We start from the raw sequence: 15,842 nt of genomic DNA, 5'->3' as shown, positions 1-15,842 counted from the left end.
TTCCTGCTTATAGTTTACAGGTTTTGGATGGAAGAGTAAAGTATTGTTAGGCTACGTGCACAGAAAAAGCTGCTGAAAATAGTAAGACTGTTGGCAGGAAGAACACTGCGAACAACACAAGCATTTTTTATGCATATTTTCCCATTAATTTGCATGGGTGAAAAACTGCAAAAACACTGAGAATATACAGTAGATGCTGCAGATCTGAATAAAATGCTTCAAAGGTTCAAATCTGCAAGGAAAAAATAAGCCGCATGCTCAGAAGATCTCAGAATTGTCATTCGCATTTATAGTACTGTAAAAAGCTGCGCAGTGGAAAAACGCAACGTGTGAACAAGCCCTTAAGGTTGTTATGGAACTATGGGAGAAGATGCCAAACCTAAACGTCACTCATGAAACTTGTCACTCACCATACATAGGGTAACAGACCTTTATGCAGCAGACGGCGCTTAGGACTGTGAGGTTCATCAGGCTACAGAGACCAAATAGGACACCACAAAACGCATAATATTAACAGACCAGTCGGTCAAAGAGCCACCTAAGGAGAGGAGGAAGCGGCTGTTATTCTCCAGAATATGAGACAGAGAGAGGAGCACATGTGGGGAGACCTCCTAGAGGTAGGGTACTGGAGTGTGCACCATTGCCTGAGACAGTGAGGAGCAAATGTGAGGAGACCTCCTGGAGGTGGGGTGCTGAAGTGTGCCCCATTGCCTGAAACAGAGAGAGGAGCAAATGTGGGAAGACATCCTGGAGGTGGGGTGCTGAAGTGTGCACCATTGCCTGAGACAGAGAGAGGAGCAAATGTGGGGAGACCTCCTGGAGGTGGGGTGCTGAAGTGTGCCCCATTGCCTGAGACAGCGAGAGAGGAGCAAATGTGGGAAGACCTCTGGAGATGGGGTGCTGGAGTGTGCCCCACTGCCTGAGACAGAGGAGAGAGGAGCAAATGTGAGGAGACCTCCTGGAGGTGGGGTGCTGAAGTGTGCCCCATTGCCTGAAACAGAGAGGAGCAAATGTGGGAAGACCTCCTGGAGGTGGGGTGCTGAAGTGTGCACCATTGCCTGAGACAGAGAGAGGAGCAAATGTGGGGAGACCTCCTGGAGGTGGGGTGCTGAAGTGTGCCCCATTGCCTGAAACAGAGAGGAGCAGATGTGGGAAGACCTCCTGGAGGTGGGGTGCTGAAGTGTGCACCATTGCCTGAGACAGAGAGAGGAGCAAATGTGGGGAGACCTCCTGGAGGTGGGGTGCTGAAGTGTGCCCCATTGCCTGAGACAGCGAGAGAGGAGCAAATGTGGGGAGACCTCCTGGAGGTGGGGTCCTGAAGTGTGCACCATTGCCTGAGACAGAGAGAGGAGCTAATGTGGGGAGACCTCCTGGAGGTGGGGTGCGGAAGTGTGCCCCACTGCCTGAGTCAGCGAGAGAGGAGCAAATTTGGGGAGACCTCCTGGAGGTAGGGTACTGGAGTGTGCACCATTGCCTGAGACAGTGAGGAGCAAATGTGGGAAGACCTCTGGAGATGGGGTGCTGGAGTGTGCCCCACTGCCTGAGACAGAGAGGAGCAAATGTGGGGAGACCTCCTGTAGGTGGGGTGCTGGAGTGTGCCCCACTGCCTGAGACAGAGAGGAGAGAGGAGCAAATGTGGGGAGACCTCCTGGAGGTGGGGAGCTGAAGTGTGCCCCACTGCCTGAGACAGTGAGAGAGGAGCAAATGTGCGGATACCTCCTGGAGGTGGGGTGCTGGAGTGTGCCTCACTGCCTGAGACAGAGGAGAGAGGAGCAAATGTGGGGAGACCTCCTGGAGGTGGGGTGCTGGAGTGTGCCCCACTGCCTGAGACAGAGAGGAGCAAATGTGGGGAGACCTCCTGTAGGTGGGGTGCTGGAGTGTGCCCCACTGCCTGAGACAGAGAGGAGAGAGGAGCAAATGTGGGGAGACCTCCTGGAGGTGGGGAGCTGAAGTGTGCCCCACTGCCTGAGACAGTGAGAGAGGAGCAAATGTGCGGATACCTCCTGGAGGTGGGGTGCTGGAGTGTGCCTCACTGCCTGAGACAGAGGAGAGAGGAGCAAATGTGGGGAGACCTCCTGGAGGTGGGGTGCTGGAGTGTGCCCCACTGCCTGAGACAGCGAGAGCGGAGCAAATGTGGGGAGACCTCCTGGAGGTGGGTTGGAGTGTGCCCCACTACACGAGACAGAGAGAGGAGCAAATTTGGGGAGACCTCCTGGAGGTGGGGTGCTGGAGTGTGTCCCACTGCCTGAGACAGCGAGAGAGGAGCAAATATGGGGAGACCTCCTGGAGGTGGGGTGCTGGAGTGAGCCCCATTGCCTGAAACAGAGAGAGGAGCAAATGTGGGGAGACCTCCTGGAGATGGGGTGCTGGAGTGTGCACCATTGCCTGAGAGAGAGAGAGAGAGAGAGAGAGGAGCAAATGTGGGAAGACCTCCTGGAGGTTGGGTGCTGGAGTGTGCCCCATTGCCTGAGGGAGAGAGAAAGAGAGAGAGAGAGAAAGAGAGAGAGGAGCAAATGTGGGGAGACCTCCTGGAGGTGGGGTGCTGGAGTGTGTCCCACTACCTGAGACAGCGAGGGAGGAGCAAATGTGGGGAGACCTCCTGGAGGTGGGGTGCTGGACTGTGTCCCACTGCCTGAGAGAGAGAGAGAAAGAGGAGCAAATGTGGGAAGACCTCCTGAAGGTGGGGTGCTGAAGTGTGCTCCATTGCCTGAGACAGAGAGAGGAGCAGATGTGGGGAGACCTCCTGGAGGTGGGGTGCTGGAGTGTGCCCCATTGCCTGAGACAGAGAGAGGAGCAGATGTGGGGAGACCTCCTGGAGGTGGGGTGCTGGAGTGTGCCCCATTGCCTGAGAGAGAGAGGAGTAAATGTGGGGAGACCTCCTGGAGGTGGGGTGCTGGAGTGTGCTCCATTGCCTGAGAGAGAGAGGAGCAAATGTGGGGAGACCTCCTGAAGGTGGGGTGCTGGAGTGTGCCCCATTGCCTGAGAGAGAGGAGTAAATGTGGGGAGACCTCCTGGGAGGTGGGGTGCTGGAGTGTGCCCCATTGCCTGAGAGAGAGAGAGGAGCAAATGTGGGGAGACCTCCTGGAGGTGGGGTGCTGGAGTGAGCCCCATTGCCTGAAACAGAGAGAGGAGCAAATGTGGGGAGACCTCCTGGAGGTGGGGTGCTGGAGTGTGCACCATTGCCTGAGAGAGAGAGAGAGAGAGAGAGAGAGAGAGGAGCAAATGTGGGAAGACCTCCTGGAGGTTGGGTGCTGGAGTGTGCCCCATTGCCTGAGGGAGAGAGAGAGAGAGAGAGAAAGAGAGAGAGGAGCAAATGTGGGAAGACCTCCTGAAGGTGGGGTGCTGAAATGTGCCCCACTGCCTGAAACAGAGAGAGGAGCAAATGTGGGGAGACCTCCTGGAGGTGGGGTGCTGGACTGTGTCCCATTGACTGAGTCAGCGAGAGAGAAGCAAATGTGGGGAGACCTCCTGGAGGTGGGGTGCTGGAGTGTGTCCCACTACCTGAGACAGCGAGGGAGGAGCAAATGTGGGGAGACCTCCTGGAGGTGGGGTGCTGGACTGTGTCCCACTGCCTGAGAGAGAGAGAGAAAGAGGAGCAAATGTGGGAAGACCTCCTGAAGGTCGGGTGCTGAAGTGTGCTCCATTGCCTGAGACAGAGAGAGGAGCAGATGTGGGGAGACCTCCTGGAGGTGGGGTGCTGGAGTGTGCCCCATTGCCTGAGACAGAGAGAGGAGCAGATGTGGGGAGACCTCCTGGAGGTGGGGTGCTGGAGTGTGCCCCATTGCCTGAGAGAGAGAGAGGAGTAAAAGTGGGGAGACCTCCTGGAGGTGGGGTGCAGGAGTGTGCTCCATTGCCTGAGAGAGAGAGGAGTAAATGTGGGGAGACCTCCTGGAGGTGGGGTGCTGGAGTGTGCTCCATTGCCTGAGAGAGAGAGGAGCAAATGTGGGGAGACCTCCTGAAGGTGGGGTGCTGGAGTGTGCCCCATTGCCTGAGAGAGAGGAGTAAATGTGGGGAGACCTCCTGGGAGGTGGGGTGCTGGAGTGTGCCCCATTGCCTGAGAGAGAGAGAGAGAGGAGCAAATGTGGGAAGACCTCCTGAAGGTGGGGTGCTGGACTGTGTCCCACTACCTGAGACAGCGAGAGAGGAGCAAATGTGGGGAGACCTCCTGGAGGTGGGGTGCTGGACTGTGTCCCACTGCCTGAGACAGATAGGAGCAAATGTGGGGAGACCTCCTGGAGGTGGGGTGCTGGAGTGTGCCCCATTGCCTGAGAGAGAGAGAGAGAGAGAGGAGCAAATGTGGGAAGACCTCCTGAAGGTGGGGTGCTGGAGTGTGCTCCATTGCCTGAGACAGAGAGAGGAGCAGATGTGGGGAGACCTCCTGGAGGTGGGGTGCTGGAGTGTGCCCCATTGCCTGAGAGAGAGGAGTAAATGTGGGGAGACCTCCTGGAGGTGGGGTGCTGGAGTGTGCCCCATTGCCTGAGAAAGAGAGAGAGAGAGAGAGAGAGGAGCAAATGTGGGAAGACCTCCTGAAGGTGGGGTGCTGAAGTGTGCCCCACTGCCTGAGACAGAGAGAGGAGCAAATGTGGGGAGACCTCCTGGAGGTGGGGTGCTGGACTGTGTCCCACTGCCTGAGTCAGCGAGAGAGAAGCAAATGTGGGGAGACCTCCTGGAGGTGGGGTACTGGAGTGTGTCCCACTACCTGAGACAGGGAGAGAGGAGCAAATGTGGGGAGGCCTCCTGGAGGTGGGGTGCTGGACTGTGTCCCACTGCCTGAGACAGAGAGGAGCAAATGTGGGGAGACCTCCTGGAGGTGGGGTGCTGGAGTGTGCCCCATTGCCTGAGAGAGAGAGAGAGGAGCAAATGTGGGAAGACCTCCTGAAGGTGGGGTGCTGGAGTGTGCCCCATTGCCTGAGAGAGAGAGGAGCAAATGTGGGAAGACCTCCTGGAGGTGGGGTGCTGGAGTGTGCCCCATTGCCTGAGAGAGAGAGAGAGGAGCAAATGTGGGGAGACCTCCTGGAGGTGGGGTGCTGGAGTGTGCCCCATTGCCTGAGAGAGAGAGGAGTAAATGTGGGGAGACCTCCTGGAGGTGGGGTGCTGGAGTGTGCCCCATTGCCTGAGACAGTGAGGAGCAAATGTGGGGAGACCTCCTGGAGGTGGGGTGCTGGAGTGTGCCCCACTGTCTGAGACAGAGAGAGGAGCAAATGTGGGGAGACTGTTGTGAATTCCGCTCTTGGGCTCCCTCCGGTGGTTGTAAGTGGCACTTTTGTGAGTTCTGCTCTTGGGCTCCCTCCGGTGGTTTTAAGTGGTATGGCTGCTTCTTGGATTTAGCAGTCAGCAGCTGCTTCCACTGATTGTCTATTCTGCTTGGCTATTTAGCCTGGCTCTTTCCTTCAGCTTGTGCCACTTGTCAATGGTTCCTGGTTGGATTCACATCTCTTTGGATTTCCCTGTTATCCTGACCAGTTCAGCAAAGCTAAGTCCTTGCTTGCTCTTTTCTGTCCACAGGTTGTGGACTTATCCGTTCTGTGCTTTCTATGTTTGTCCAGCTTGTCAGTGTGAATTAATTCAGTTAAACTGGAAGCTCTGGGAAGCAGATTTACCCTCCACACCTTTAGTCAGGTGTGGATATTTTTGTAAACTCTGTGTGGATATTTTGTAGTGTTTTATACTGACGGCACAGTATTCCATCCTGTCCTATCTATCTAGCTAGACTGGCCTCCTGTGCTCATCCTGGTTTCATTCTGTGTATGTCTTTTCCCTCTCCACTCACAGTCATTACTTGTGGGGGGCTATCTATCCTTTGGGGATTTTCTCTGAGGCAAGATAGTTTTCCTGTTTCTATCTTTAGGGGTAGTTAGTTCTCAGGCTGTGACGAGGTGCCTAGGGAGTGTCAGGAGCATCCCACGGCTACTTCTAGTGTTGTGTTGAGCTTAGGGACTGCGGTCAGTACAGGTACCACCTCCTTCAGAGCTCGTCCCATGTTGCTTCTAAACCACCAGATCATAATAGTACAAGTGGCCAAAAACGAATTAAATGCATCTCAAAGGAAGGAAAAAATTCTGAGCCATTTTTTTTTCTGTGCTTTGTTTTGTCTTTTTTTTCCTCTTGATCTCTGGGTGGTTCAGGATTTATGCTCTGGCATGGATGTTCAGGGTTTGTTTTCTCGTGTGGATCTTGCTGCAAGAGTACAGAGTATCCAAGATTATGTTGTCCAGACTCCGGCTTTGGAGCCTAGAATTACCACTCCTGATTTGTTTTTTGGGGACAAATCCAAGTTTTTGAACTTTAAAAATAACTGCAAATTGTTTTTTGCTTTGAAACCCCGTTCTTCTGGTGATCCCATTCAGCAAGTTAAAATCATCATATCCTTGCTGCGTGGTGACCCTCAGGACTGGGCATTCTCCCTTGAATCAGGGGATCCGGCATTGCTGAATGTAGACGCATTTTTTCAAGCGTTCGGATTATTGTATGACGAACCTAATTATGTGGATCATGCAGAAAAAACTCTGTTGGCCCTGTGTCAAGGTCAGAAAGCGGCAGAATTATACTGCCAGAAATTTAGGAAATGGTCTGTGCTCACTAAGTGGAATGAGGATGCTCTGGCTGCTATTTTCAGAAAGGGTCTTTCTGAAGCCCTTAAAGATGTTATGGTGGGCTTCCCTACGCCTACTGGTTTGAGCGAATCTATGTCTCTAGCCATTCAGATTGATCGGCGTCTGCGCGAGCGCAAAGCTATGCACCATATGGCAGTGTCCTCTGAGCTGAGTCCTGAACCTATGCAATGTGATAGGATTTTGACTAGAACAGAACGGCAGGAATTCAGACGTCAGAATAGGCTGTGTTTTTACTGTGGTGATTCTGCTCATGTTATTTCTGATTGCCCTAAACGTACTAGGAGGGTCGCTAGGTCTGTTACCATTAGTACTGTACAGCCTAAATTTCTTTTATCTGTGACCCTGATTTGCTCATTGTCGTCCTTTTCTGTCATGGCATTTGTGGATTCAGGCGCTGCCCTGAACTTAATGGACTTAGAATTCGCCAGGCGCTGTGGTTTTTCCTTGCAGCCTTTGCAGAGCCCTATTCCTTTGAGGGGCATTGATGCTACACCATTGGCCAAGGATAAACCTCAGTACTGGACGCAGATGACCATGTACATGGCTCCTGCACATCAGGAAAATTGCCGTTTTCTGGTGTTGCATAACCTGCATGATGTTGTTGTACTGGGTTTTCCATGGTTACAGGAACATAATCCGATGCTGGATTGGAAAACTATGTCTGTGACTAGTTGGGGTTGTCAAGGGGTACATAGTGACGTTCCTTTGATGTCAATTTCCTCTTCCCCCTCTTCTGAGGTTCCTGAGTTTTTGTCGGATTTCCAGGATGTATTTGATGAGCCCAAGTCCAGTTCCCTTCCTCCACATAGGGACTGTGATTGTGCTATTAACTTGATTCCTGGTTGTAAATTCCCTAAGGGCCGACTTTTCAATCTGTCTGTGCCAGAGCATGCCGCCATGCGGAGCTATGTTAAGGAATCTTTGGAGAAGGGGCATATTCGGCCGTCTTCGTCACCATTGGGAGCGGGTTTCTTTTTTGTTGCTAAGAAGGATGGCTCCTTGAGACCCTGTATAGATTATCGTCTTCTTAATAAGATCACGGTCAAATTCCAATTCCCCTTGCCTTTGCTTTCTGATTTGTTTGCTCAGATTAAGGGGGCTAGTTGGTTTACTAAGATTGACCTCCGAGGGGCACATAATCTTGTTCGTATTAAACAGGGTGATGAATGGAAAACTGCATTTAATACGCCCGAAGGCCATTTTGAATACCTTGTGATGCCATTCGGGCTCTCTAATGCTCCATCTGTGTTCCAATCCTTCATGCATGATATTTTCCGCAATTATCTTGATAAATTCTTGGTTGTATATTTGGATGATATTTAGATTTTTTCCGATGATTGGGAGTCTCATGTGAAGCAGGTCAGGATGGTGTTCCAGATCCTTCGTGATAATGCTTTATTTGTGAAGGGGTCTAAGTGCCTATTCAGAGTTCAGAAGGTCTCTTTTTTGGGTTTTATTTTTTCTCCCTCGTCTATGGAAATGGATCCTGTTAAGGTCCAAGCTATTCATGACTGGATTCAACCCACATCTGTGAAGAGCCTTCAAAAATTTTTGGGCTTTGCTAATTTCTATCGCCGTTTCATTGCCAACTTTTCCAGTGTGGTTAAGCCCCTTACTGATTTGACGAAGAAAGGCGCTGATGTGACGAATTGGTCCTCTGCGGCTGTTGAGGCCTTTCGGGAGCTTAAGCGCCGATTTACTTCTGCCCCTGTGTTGCGTCAGCCGGATGTTTCTCTTCCTTTTCAGGTTGAGGTTGACGCTTCTGAGATTGGGGCAGGGGCCGTTTTGTCTCAGAGGGATTCTGATGGTTCTTTGATGAAACCGTGTGCTTTTTTTCCAGAAAGTTTTCGCCTGCGGAACGCAATTATGATGTTGGCAATCGGGAGTTGTTGGCTATGAAGTGGGCGTTTGAGGAGTGGCGACATTGGCTTGAGGGAGCTAAGCACCGCGTTGTGGTCTTGACTGATCATAAGAATCTGATTTACCTCGAGTCGGCCAGGCGGCTGAATCCTAGACAGGCTCGATGGTCCCTGTTTTTCTCCCATTTTGATTTTGTGGTCTCGTATCTTCCGGGATCTAAGAATGTTAAGGCTGATGTCCTCTCTAGGAGCTTTTCGCCTGATTCTCCTGGAGTCCTTGAGCCGGTTGGCATTCTTAAGGAAGGGGTGATTCTTTCTGCCATCTCCCCTGATTTGCGGCGGGTGCTTCGGGAATTTCAGGCTGATAGGCCTGACCGCTGTCCAGTGGGGAAGCTGTTTGTTCCTGATGGATGGACAAGTAAGGTGATTTCTGAGGTTCATTGTTCAGTGTTGGCTGGTCATCCTGGGATTTTTGGTACCAGAGATTTGGTTGCTAGGTCCTTTTGGTGGCCTTCCTTGTCGCGCGATGTGCGTGCTTTTGTGCAGTCCTGTGGGACTTGCGCCCGGGCCAAGCCTTGCTGTTCCCGCGCTAGTGGGTTGCTTTTGCCTTTGCCGGTCCCTGAGAGGCCCTGGACGCATATTTCCATGGATTTTATTTCGGATCTTCCTGTTTCCCAGAAGATGTCTGTTATCTGGGTTGTTTGTGACCGGTTCTCTAAAATGGTCCATCTGGTACCTTTGCCTAAGTTGCCTTCCTCCTCAGATTTGGTTCCATTGTTTTTTCAGCATGTGGTTCGTTTGCATGGCATTCCGGAGAATATTGTGTCTGACAGAGGTTCTCAGTTTGTCTCTAGGTTTTGGCGGGCCTTTTGTGCTAGGATGGGCATTGATTTGTCTTTTTCTTCGGCGTTTCATCCTCAGACTAATGGCCAAACTGAGCGAACTAATCAGACCTTGGAGACCTATTTGAGATGCTTTGTGTCTGCTGATCAGGATGATTGGGTGGCTTCCTTGCCGTTGGCCGAGTTTGCCATTAATAATCGGGCTAGTTCGGCTACTTTGGTTTCACCTTTCTTTTGTAATTTTGGTTTTCATCCTCGTTTTTCTTCTGGGCAGGTTGAGCCTTCTGATTGTCCTGGTGTGGATTCTGTGGTGGACAGGCTGCAGCAGATTTGGACTCATGTGGTGGACAATTTGACGTTGTCTCAGGAAAGGGCTCAACGTTTTGCTAACCGCCGTCGGTGTGTTTGTCCCCGACTTCGTGTGGGGGATTTGGTTTGGTTGTCTTCTCCTCATGTTCCTATGAAGGTTTCTTCCCCTAAGTTTAAGCCTCGGTTTATTGGTCCTTATAAGATTTCTGAAATTATCAATCCGGTGTCTTTTCGTTTGGCCCTTCCAGCCTCTTTTGCCATTCATAATGTTTTCCATAGATCTTTTTTGCGGAGATATGTGGTGCCCGTTGTTCCCTCGGTTGATCCTCCTGCCCCGGTGTTGGTTGAGGGAGAGTTGGAATATGAGGTTGAGAAAATTTTGGATTCTCGTTTTTCGAGGCGGAGGCTTCAATATCTTGTCAAGTGGAAGGGTTATGGCCAGGAGGATAATTCTTGGGTTGTTGCCTCCGATGTCCATGCCAACGATTTGGTTCGTGCTTTTCACTTGGCTCGTCCTGATCGGCCTGGGGGCTCTGGTGAGGGTTCGGTGACCCCTCCTCAAGGGGGGGCTACTGTTGTGAATTCCGCTCTTGGGCTCCCTCCGGTGGTTGTAAGTGGCACTTTTGTGAGTTCTGCTCTTGGGCTCCCTCCGGTGGTTTTAAGTGGTATGGCTGCTCCTTGGATTTAGCAGTCAGCAGCTGCTTCCACTGATTGTCTATTCTGCTCGGCTATTTAGCCTGGCTCTTTCCTTCAGCTTGTGCCACTTGTCAATGGTTCCTGGTTGGATTCACATCTCTTTGGATTTCCCTGTTATCCTGACAAGTTCAGCAAAGCTAAGTCCTTGCTTGCTCTTTTCTGTCCACAGGTTGTGGACTTATCCGTTCTGTGCTTTCTATGTTTGTCCAGCTTGTCAGTGTGAATTAATTCAGTTAAACTGGAAGCTCTGGGAAGCAGATTTACCCTCCACACCTTTAGTCAGGTGTGGAGATTTTTGTAAACTCTGTGTGGATATTTTGTAGTGTTTTATACTGACTGTTATGACCTGGTGGTCAGGACAATAATGGACCTGGTGGTTAAGAGCACACGGAATGACCTGATAGTTACTGATAATAAGGACGAGCTCTGGGACGTGGGAACTCTGCTGACCGCAATCCCTAAACCTATCAAACACACTAGAAATAGCCGTGGATTGCGCCTAACGCTCCCTATGCAACTCGGCACAGCCTAAGAAACTAGCTAGCCCTGAAGATAGAAAAATAAAGCCTACCTTGCCTCAGAGAAATTCCCCAAAGGAAAAGGCAGCCCCACACATATAATGACGGTGAGTAAAGATGAAAATACAAACACAGAGATGAAATAGATTTAGCAAAGTGAGGCCCGACTTACTGAACAGACCGAGGATAGGAAAGGTTACTTTGCGGTCAGCACAAAACCCTACAAAAAGACCACGCAGAGGGCGCAAAAAGACCCTCCGCACCGACTCACGGTGCGGAGGCGCTCCCTCTGCGTCCCAGAGCTTCCAGCAAGCAAGACAACAAATTAAATAGCAAGCTGGACAGAAAAATAGCAAACCCAAGAAATACAAGCTGGAACTTAGCTTCAGATGGGAAGACAGGTCACAAGAACGATCCAGGAGAGAACTAGACCAATACTGGAACATTGACAAGTGGCCTGGAGCAAAGATCTAAGTGGAGTTAAATAGAGCAGCAGCTAACGAATTAACCTAGTCACCTGTGAAACTCAGAAACACCCACCAGAGGAAGTCCATGGACAGAACCAGCTGAAGTACCATTCATGACCACAGGAGGGAGCCCGACAACAGAATTCACAACAACTGACTGCACAGTATTCCATCCTGTCCTATCTATCTAGCTAGACTGGCCTCCTGTGCTCATCCTGGTTTCATTCTGTGTATGTCTTTTCCCTCTCCACTCACAGTCATTACTTGTGGGGGGCTATCTATCCTTTGGGGATTTTCTCTGAGGCAAGATAGTTTTCCTGTTTCTATCTTTAGGGGTAGTTAGTTCTCAGGCTGTGACGAGGTGCCAAGGGAGTGTCAGGAGCATCCCACGGCTACTTCTAGTGTTGTGTTGAGCTTAGGGACTGCGGTCAGTACAGGTACCACTTCCTTCAGAGCTCGTCCCATGTTGCTCCTAAACCACCAGATCATAACAGGAGACCTCCTGGAGGTGGGGTGCTGGAGTGTGCCCCATTGCCTGAGACAGAGAGAGGAGCAAATGGGGGGAGACCTCCTGGAGGTGGGGTGCTGGAGTTTGTCCCACTGCCTGAGACAGAGAGGAGAGAGGAGCAAATGTGGAAAGACCTCCTGGAGATGGGGTGCTGGAGTGTGCCCCATTGCCTGAGAGAGAGAGAGGAGCAAATGTGGGAAGACCTCCTGAAGGTGGGGTGCTGAAGTGTGCCCCACTGCCTGAGACAGAGAGAGGAGCAAATGTGGGGAGACCTCCTGGAGGTGGGGTGCTGGACTGTGTCCCACTGCCTGAGTCAGCGAGAGAGAAGCAAATGTGGGGAGACCTCCTGGAGGTGGGGTGCTGGAGTGTGTCCCACTACCTGAGACAGCGAGAGAGGAGCAAATGTGGGGAGACCTCCTGGAGGTGGGGTGCTGGACTATGTCCCACTGCCTGAGACAGAGAGGAGCAAATGTGGAGACACCTCCTGGAGGTGGGGTGCTGGACTGTGCCCCATTGCCTGAGAGAGAGAGAGAGGAGCAAATGTGGGAAGACCTCCTGAAGGTGGGGTGCTGGAGTGTGCTCCATTGCCTGAGACAGAGAGAGGAGCATATGTGGGGAGACCTCCTGGAGGTGTGGTGCTGGAGTGTGCCCCATTGCCTGAGACAGAGAGAGGAGCAGATGTGGGGAGACCTCCTGGAGGTGGGGTGCTGGAGTGTGCCCCATTGCCTGAGAGAGAGAGAGGAGTAAATGTGGGGAGACCTCCTGGAGGTGGGGTGCTGGAGTGTGCCCCATTGCCTGGGAGAGAGAGGAGTAAATGTGGGGAGACCTCCTGGAGGTGGGGTGCTGAAGTGTGCCCCACTGCCTGAGTCAGCGAGAGAGAAGCAAATGTGGGGAGACCTCCTGGAGGTGGGGTGCTGGAGTGTGTCCCACTACCTGAGACAGCGAGAGAGGAGCAAATGTAGGGAGACCTCCTGGAAGTGGGGTGCTGGACTGTGTCCCACTGCCTGAGACAAAGAGGAGCAAATGTGGGGAGACCTCCTGGAGGTGGGGTGCTGGAGTGTGCCCCATCGCCTGAGAGAGAGAGAGGAGCAAATGTGGGAAGACCTCCTGAAGGTGGGGTGCTGGAGTGTGCTCCATTGCCTGAGACAGAGAGAGGAGCAAATGTGGGTAGACCTCCTGGAGGTGGGGTGCTGGAGTGTGCCCCATTGCCTGAGACAGAGAGAGGAGCAGATGTGGGGAGACCTCCTGGAGGTGGGGTGCTGGAGTGTGCCCCATTGCCTGAGAGAGAGAGGAGTAAATGTGGGGAGACCTCCTGGAGGTGGGGTGTTGGAGTGTGCCCCATTGCCTGAGAGAGAGAGGAGCAGATGTGGGGAGACCTCCTGGAGGTGGGGTGCTGGAGTGTGCTCCATTGCCTGAGAGAGAGAGGAGCAAATGTGGGTAGACCTCCTGGAGGTGGGGTGCTGGAGTGTGCCCCATTGCCTGAGAGAGAGAGAGGAGCAGATGTGGGGAGACCTCCTGGAGGTGGGGTGCTGGAGTGTGCTCCATTGCCTGAGAGAGAGAGGAGCAAATGTGGGTAGACCTCCTGGAGGTGGGGTGCTGGAGTGTGCCCCATTGCCTGAGAGAGAGAGAGGAGTAAATTTGGGGAGACCTCCTGGAGGTGGGGTGCTGGAGTGTGCTCCTTTGCCTGGGATCCTACAAGTTCTACTTGTGAGCAGCAGGTGTCATCACAGCACTGTGTGCGCCTCTAGTGAAAGGTGGGTTCTTCAGGACTAAAATTTAAAACCCGTCCATAGGAGTCATCATTGTACAACAACATCTCCTCACATCATAAATAATATCTAGAATTGTCATTTAAACTGCAGGTAGATCTGACTGGGATGGTAGACGGATCCTTTGGTGCATTTACAGAAGATATTCCCTCGCGTGCAGGGTCCTCTCTCCACCTGTCCCACAAGAAATGTTTCTATTTACTAACAAAGATCATACAACAGGTGATGAATCCATACACTTATAGGCCTGGTAATTATTAAAGAGATGAGCCCCTTATTACCATTCTTGTTTTTTTTCCTCCCCAATATGTGGTTGCTGCAGCCCTGGCCTGAACCTCTGCCCACCTCCACTTACCTGTGAGCGAACAACGATGGGATGGCCAGAGGGAAGAGGGTCACTGTCATTCCTAAATCGCTGATCGCCAGGTTCACAATGAAGAATTCGGCAGGCTTTAGTATTGAGCGTTTCCGATAAGCCACCAGCAACAACATGGAGTTCCCAGAGAGGGAGAAGAGTCCTAAAAGGATGAGATACAGAAGAGTCAGCGATGCCCCCTGCGCCATCACTGCGACCAGAAAATCAAAAAGATGTGTCAGTAGCAGAGCAGCCCAAAAAGCTTTATTCTCCAATCACCTCCAAAGCTGCAGTCACAAATCTGCTCTCCAGTTAGCATTCATTAATGCCTGACCACTGGTCCAGGATCTGCAAAGATGTAAACTAAATTGCTGGCTCTTGCAAGGGGCAGAATTGTGAAGGCAGTTTTGGGTGTCAAGGTGGGAAAACAAACAGATGACATTAGTGTTATTGAAATCTGTGCAGAAATAGGGGGATGGGCGCCAAGTTGTGGGCTGTGGGGTCCGAATGGTGGGACTCGCACCGATCAGCGGAGCAAAAGGGAGAACTATTATTCCTGTTAGAATGGAGAGACCGTGCAAGTACGAGACCACCGCTCCATTCACTCCCTATGGGGCTGCTCAGTGCTGTCCTTGGCTTTTTCCGGCAGCCCCATAGGGAATGAATGGAGCGCCGGTCTGGCATCTGACCTGTCTTGCTCTTTTGCAACGAGTCTAAAATTCCTCAATCTGCCGATCAGCATTGGTCCCATCACTTAGACACTAACCAATCAGCAAGTTATCACCTATACTTTGGAGCAATAATTGTGACCTCCCGGCTGTGACCAGAAATGACCATTTATATCCTGCCAATTGTCAGTATTGTGCCGTTATTAGGGTATATACGCGCTCACAGTTTATGGTGCTTATTATTTGATAAGTTTACATTTGTGTAAAAAAAAAAAAATCATCTTAAAGTCTCATTCCCATTTGTCTGATTTCAGTACGGAGAGGTGTAGGGGCTCATGGACTTGTTACTGAGGCTGTACGCTGCTCTGTGCATGCTCAAGCTTATGATTTTATGAGCAGCGCAAATCTTACAAGAGTTTTGAGCCATCGATGAGGGTTTCCAGACCCGGACTTTCATGGGTCATTTAATGCACTATCACATGTAAGAACACCCCAAAAAGTGTGTAGGTACCCTTCAACCTCACTAAATGGCCGATTCATGGTTTTGGGGTGATTGGGGTGTATAGACACTGCATTTTCCAGCACTGTGGGTGAGATGTTATGAAGTCTCAGCCATATTCTGTGCTTTACTTTGGATTTTGCTACTCTGGGAAAAACATTGGGTTTGTCTCATGTTGGGCGTACCCTTCCCTGGCACACTCAACACAAATCCAGGTGTCGTGCACAACCGCGAGGCTCCCATACGCTTACTAGTAATGTGCCACTTTCTTGGGCAACTTTTTGTTACTTTTTACATGACAAAATGTCATAACTCATCTGTGAATGAAACTGCGGTAAAAATGCTGGTAAGAGTTCAGACTCCTTCAAAGAAAAATGAAGAACTAAAGTGTACGCAGAAAATACTTTACCCAACAACGAGTACACAGCTCCCAGGATGGCGTCGCTGGTTTTTGATACAGAGGAATGAAATTCTGATGCCACGGATCCATTTCCCATCTGTAGGAAGACGAGAGTTAGACAGAAATGGTAACAACTGAGGCCGGAGCTTATAAATCCAGGGGAGCTGAACCCCCATTATATAAGAATGGTTAGTGGGTGTTTAAGAACACCTTTTTATCGTCTGCTTAAACATAAATGATTCATAACAGAGGGCAAAAGATTTTGTTCATCTAATTGCCCCATATTACCATATTAGAGGAAAATTCCTTCCATACGGCAATCGGACTTGTTCCCTGGA

At 51.1% G+C, this 15,842-nt stretch overlaps 1 pseudogene; it reads right to left on the bottom strand.

Annotated features, from left to right (window-relative positions):
- LOC138667462 (opsin-5-like) overlaps window positions 1-15,601 on the bottom strand; it is a 36,949-nt pseudogene extending 21,348 nt beyond the window's left edge.
- Window positions 15,602-15,842: the final 241 nt, after the last annotated feature.

The sequence above is a fragment of the Ranitomeya imitator genome, chromosome 2, assembly GCF_032444005.1.
Source record: "Ranitomeya imitator isolate aRanImi1 chromosome 2, aRanImi1.pri, whole genome shotgun sequence".
NCBI lineage: Eukaryota > Metazoa > Chordata > Amphibia > Anura > Dendrobatidae > Ranitomeya > Ranitomeya imitator.
The sequence above is the reverse complement of the archived record's forward strand: the minus strand, read 5'-3'. Positions and strand labels throughout refer to the sequence as shown.